This window comes from Hylobates moloch, unplaced genomic scaffold (genome assembly GCF_009828535.3).
Source record: "Hylobates moloch isolate HMO894 unplaced genomic scaffold, HMol_V3 SCAFFOLD_5, whole genome shotgun sequence".
NCBI lineage: Eukaryota > Metazoa > Chordata > Mammalia > Primates > Hylobatidae > Hylobates > Hylobates moloch.
Window position 1 is genome coordinate 150,870,580 of NW_026652280.1, and position 6,595 is coordinate 150,877,174.

The window sequence follows — 6,595 nt, forward strand, 5'->3', positions numbered from 1 at the left end:
TTGACGTAGGGTTGACAATATGCCAAATACTGTGCTCACTGCATTCTATTTAATATCTCATTTAATCCTCAGGGTAACCCTGCAAAGTGGGTAGTGGTGTGCTCATTTACAGAAGAGAAACAGGCTCCGTGAGATTAAGCAACAAGGCCATGCAGTCAGAAAAACGGCAGAGTCAAGCTGTCTCATTCCAAATCTCAGAAACACTACTTTATCCTGCCCACTTGCATATAGCTTGGGAGACCAGTGTGACTGGAAGCAAGAGCAAGTGAATGAGTAGGGGAGAGGGTAGGAGATGAAGGCAGAGAGTAATGGGGTGCATGGGGGTGAAGTGGCCACCCCATGAAAAGTGCCCTTCAAGGCCACAAAGGATGTTGCATTTTCTTCTTAATATGAAGGGAAGCCACAGGGGGGGTTTCAACAGAAAAGTTCTAATTTAGGTTTTAAACACATCTTTTTGAACATATTTTAGGGGGAAAGGGGTGGAAGCCAGGAAAAAAGTTGTGTAGCTATTTTAATAGTCCAGGTGGGAGATGATGTTTTGCAGTAGGTAGGAGTGGCAAAGATGTGGGGAAGTGGGTAAATTCTAGAGACATTTCAAGGGTAAAACAAGCAGCATATGATGAACTGGTAAGTGATATGCCCACGGTTACATAGGTAGTAAGAGGCTGGACTGGAATTGGAACTAGGCTGTAACTACTTGAAAGCAGACCCTGTGAGCTTTCCACAAACTACAGTGAGCTGTGGTCATAGCTTCTGAGTAAGGGATTTCAGAAGTCCTGCACCTGAGGCCACAACAGGAAAAGCTCCCAGTGTGTGAAACGTATGACTGAGTTATGTGTTTCCTGTGTGTCCTCTCTCTCTCAAAAAAAAGAGGGGTTGACAGCAGATTATCCAGGACAAATAGAAAACGATGACCAGGCCGGGTGCGGTGGCTCATGCCTGTAATCCCAGCACTTTGGGAGGCCGAGGCAGGTGGATCATCTACTATCAGGAGCTCAAGACCAGCCTGGCAAAGATGGTGAAACCCCATCTCTACCAAAAAAAAATGTAAAAATTAGCCAAGTGTGGAGGTGGGTGCCTGTAATTCCAGCTACTTGGGAGGCTGAGGCAGAAGAATAGTTTGAACCCAGGAGGCAGAGTTTGCAGTGAGCCGAGACCACACCATTGCACTCCAGCCTGGGCAACAAGAGTGAAACTCTGTCTAAAACAAACAAACAAACACAAAACTATGACTAGACCCCTATCCGACCATTCTGGCCCACTTTGAAGCCTAATGAAGCAAGGTGTGCTGATGGCCTAGACAGCTACTGTGGGCAGAGGAAAAAGAAAACTTTACATTTTAATCTATATTAGATAGAAAATGGGAGGAGCCATTCCAGAGAAATGAAAAGACTGTGCAGCCACATTTACACAGTAAAAGCCAAATGGAAGATTGAGCAATTACCTAGTAACTGCAGGCTGGGGAGTCAGCCAATTTGGGTAACTCAGATAAAAACATGTGTTTGGCTGCTTCTCTTGCCTGAATTACTCGATAATGACCCAACCTGTCTGTTTTGCTTAGTTGAAAAGAACAAGAAACAGGTCCATCTGAGGCAGAGAACTTCCATGGGCCATAGTGTAGCCCAGGCTGAGGAGCTGCTGGGGAAAGGCTGTCCCTGGAAGCCTGGCATGGAGTAAATTAACCATGGCAAGAGACTCTCTGTCAATGCCCTGTGCTCGATCCTAGAAACCCTAAGATGAATAGTCTAGGGTCTCTAGTCTAGTCTTGAGACAAAATTGAGGAAGAAAATTATAATAAAGCGTATTAAAGTATAGAGATATCCTTTGAGGAAATGATGGGAACACAAAGAACTCACCCCACATTGGGGTGGGGTGTGGGGAACAATCAGGGCAGGCTTCCTGGAGGGGATGATATTTGAGCTTGGTCCTGGATGATGAGGAATTGTTAGCCAGGAAAAGAGAAATGGAGAAAGGAGAGAGAAAGCTAGTGAAAGATGGTGGCATTTTTTTTCCCTCTGGTGTTAGGAGTTAGTTTACCAAAGAATAAATACAGATAACTTTCAGCGTTTATTGTGCACCAGATACTTTTCTATGCACTTTACATGTACTATCTTATCACAGGGTCACAATAACCATTTGGGAAAAGTGCTACTGTTAGTCCATTTTACGTATGAGAAAACTCTGGCACAGCACAGTTTAATAACTTGCTCACAGTCACCACGGTGGGATGTGGCAAAACGAGGACTCCAGACAGCATGACGTCAAAGTTTTTGTGATACTTCTCCAAGTTGTCTGTAATGTAGCTTCAGCCCTACTGCCATGCCATTCCTGCAGATGTCCATGACAGAGCAGAATAAACTAACGCTTCACAAAGGCCAGAAGTCTGCTCTCAGATTAGAACACAAGCAGGCACGTGACACACAGAGGCTGCAACTCTGCCTTTGCCCTGCCTGCTCCTGTGCCAGCTCAGCTCCACTTCGACACCTCGTCCCCTGCCCTACATGAGCACCGCATGCTCCTCTGAGCCCATGAATTCCCTGTAGACTGTCTCATCTCTCTCATTCTATCCTAACAGGAGAGGAAGCCCATTATAGGATTGGATCCAAGTCTTTGTTAGAAGTTTCCTGATCCTTCTCCCACCTTGGTTCCATTACTGACCCTTTGCAAGTGCTAGGCTCTTCTGTGGAGCCTGTCAAGCTAGTTTTGTTCACCAGGACTCCTGAGACAAGTTTTTACCATTGTCATAATGCACCATGCTGTCTTCTGAAAGACAAATGATGAACTAGGAAAATTGCACATGGTCTCGCTTGGAGAGTTTCAACCAAAGATGAAATTTGTGGTTCAGAACCATGCTGGCAAAATAACAGACTCGTTCCAATACATCTGAAAGAAATGAGCTAATAACGAGTAGTGGTTCTCTAGAGACATCACCCTGGTTCTGGGAAGTAAATGTTTTGAAACTGAACTTGTAACAATGGTTTCCATTTTTAAATACGGCATCATAATTCCTTTGGGTTTAAGAAAATTTTTTTGGAAAACACTCAAATCATTTCTGCAAACTTAAATTATACAGAGACTCTCTACATCCAAATCACAGGTCACACCTCTACTTGACTGAATAATTCTTTAAGATCAAGAAGGGAGTTAATGTAGATAGGAAATAGATGTTTTCCATTTGTAGGGAGGTTGGAGTAAAAACACTTTGCTGGACAATGTGTAACTCATTAGCAGCATAGACGCTCCGCCTCTGACTTTATTTAAAGAAATGCACAAAGTGCTTTCTTGCTGGGGTTGCCTGGGATAAGGCAGTGCTTGCCAAACTTCTGGTGCTCCATCAGCTCCAACTGCCCGGCCTCATAGTGCCTGAGTTCCTGCCACTAACTCTGCCCTTCTAAATTAACGGATTATGTTTTTACTATGTCTTTTTTCCATTCATCTCACTTTTGCTTCATAAAATCTTTCTTTTTACTGTTGAGGAAATCAGCATGCAGGGAGGCTAAGTGTCCTTGGGATACAGTTAATTGGTGTCAGAGAACGTGTCAAAATCCAGCTGTCTCACATTCCATGCTAAATGGTGTAAAAAGAATATAAATTGCCACAGGTAAAAAAGATATTTGCTAAAGGAAGGGTAGAATATTTTCCTTAAGGATTTGAGAAGATCTGTTTTGGAATTTGAAGTTATCCTAGGACGCTCAAACATACAGCCTTATTCTGATTGTTTTTCTACCGCCCTCATTCAATCCCTGAGTGCTTACTTGGTGGCAGGAACTGTGGAATGTAATGGAAAGCAAGACAGATGTTGTTTCTACCTCCCCAGGACCCCTTCTATTCTTTATTTCTTAACATCTTTTTTTCTCCCATTGATACCCTCATACAAATGCCCATAAACAGTCCATCCCTAAACTCCACTCTCAGCCCCCTAGCAAGTTCAGATCTATGGGGTAAGTACTGTACTTGATGACAATTTAGAAAAGGAGAAGCAGTTCCCTGCAGTGGTTTTCACATTCTCTAAGCCTGTGGCAGTCTATTTCTTATGAAACTCAAGGAACTGGGGGAAATTTGTTAATTTATTCTCCTAAGATCTCTATACATTTATAAAAATAATCTGGTGCCCTGGAGAATTCTTGCATATTAAAACCAAAGGCCTAATTATGTTAATTTAAGCTTCCTAAATTTCAATTCCCTCATCTGTTGAATGAGAACATGATGATATACAGAAAAGCATTTAAAAAGTATGAAGGACCATGTAATAAAATTATCACCATAATCAGCAACAAAGAAAATAGAATATGATACAGTGCCAGGTACTAAAGTAAAACATTTGATATCAAGTGAATGAAACCTTAGCTGAAAAAATCCTAATGAATGCTCACTTTAGTCATATATGCAGAATAACTAAAGGGAAAAAAAAGTCACAAAAGTGGCAGCCTGTGCTTAAATTTAGCCCCTTTATAAGATACTAGTTTTTGGCTGGACATGGTGGCTCATGCCTATAATCTCAGCACTTTGGGAGGACAGGTGGAAGGATTGCTTGAACCCAGGAATTCGAGACCAGCCTGTGCATCATATCATGTAGCGAGACCTAGTCTCCACAAAAAAAATTTGTGTGGTGTGTGGTGGCATGCATCTGTAGTTCCGGCTACTTGGGAGGATCACTTGAGCCCAGTAGTTGGAACACAGCGAGGCTTTGCCTGAAACAAACAAACAAACAAACAAACAAACAAAAATGCTAGTTCTCCAAAATGCAAACTACAATTTTATATCAAGTAATAAATATAGTTTTTAAAAATTGTATTTTTGAGTATAACATTAAAAAATATTTAAGATATCAACTCCAATTTAGGCAGGATAGACAAGGGTTCCAAAAACACTTTAAACACTGCTGGTGGAGATGTAATTTAGTGCAACATTTGGGGGGCAATCAATGCATTTCAAAAGCCTTTTAAACCTATGCATGCACATCCATTCCACTTTCAAGAATTCACACTGGGGAAATAAGAATATACATTAAAAGGTAGCAGGTAGCCACAAAGATGCCATCACAGTGTCATTTAAAATGGTAATAGTATAGCATAATGGTTAAGATTATGGCATCTGGAATCACTGAGCTGCTAAATTCAAATACTGGCTTTGTTACTTGCCACCAAGATAGTGGACATATCAATTTTTTAATTTCTATGTTTGTAAAATAAGGGTGATAATAGAATCCATTTCATGAAGTTGCTGTGAATACATATCAAATTACCCCCGAGGCACTCAAACAGGACATCCTGAAAGTGCTCACAATGTTAGGCTCTATTCACCATAATAAAAAGTTAGATACAACCTATTTATCTAATAAAATTGTTTTATTCAAGCAATGTAATACTATATGTTTTAGTCCATTCGGGCTGTTATAACAAAATATCAGACTGGGTAATTTATGAACAACAGAAATGTATTGATCACAGTTCTGGAGGCAGTGAACAAGATCGAGGCACCAGCAGATTCTGTCTGGTGAGGACCCGTGCCTCATAGATGGCACCTGCTGTGTGTCTTCACATGGCTGAAGGGCAAAGGGGCAAACAAGCCCCTTAGGTCTCTTTTATAAGGGCACTAATCCCATTTGCAAGGGTTCTTCCCTCATGACCTGGTTATCTCTCAAAAGCCCTACCTCTTAATACCACCACATTGCAGACTATGTTTTAATACAAGAAATTTGGGGGGACATAGTACCATATATCAATTAAAATGATACTGTAGGTAATATTTGACTTGGAAAGATATTTACTAAAGGGAAAATGTAAGCTACAAAACAGTACTTACTATCTGATTGAATCCAAGTAGATGAGATGTCATCCAGTGTACCTGAACTTGTTTTGGACTCATATCCATCTAAATATTTAGTTGCGTTTCAAAAGAGTAAAAATCATATAGTGCAAATATCAGTTTCTTTACCTCCTCCAGTAGGAGCCATTGAGAATTTTTCCTACAGTAATATACTTTTGGTACTTAGTGTATTGCAATCTAAATTACTTCTGTTCTAAATAATAAAATAGAAACATTACTTTTGCTAACTGGTAAAGTCATCCATGCCATAACAAAAGTCCCAAGATGCCACCTAGTTTAATAATGCTACTAGAGTAATTATACACATAATGTACCACATCGAGAAATACTACAACTATCAGCTTTCAGATGACTGTAACAAATTTTAAAAGCATGAGCTGTGATTCTAACAATGTTTATTATGGGATATTCAAAACAGATGTACTTATAATTTACAAGGAGTGATGTGGAATTTTAAAAATGACATTTGTCAAATGTAAAACTACTACTAAATACTACCTTGTCCAACTAAAAAGAATCACTTAAAGAGTATTGACTTAGTGTGACTTCCATTTCAATGTTTGAATAGGATTCTTGCTTTGAATTGCAAAAAAAAAAAAAAAAAAAAAAGGTATCCTACCCTCTCACAGCTCATGAATGTCTTCACACCTAAGAGATAACTACTTGTTACCCACGTCTTTGCTACTCCAACAATATAGAGTTTTCTTTTCCTAATCTTCACAAAAGCTGACCATACTCAATTTCAAGGAAGTATGGTGCTCACATA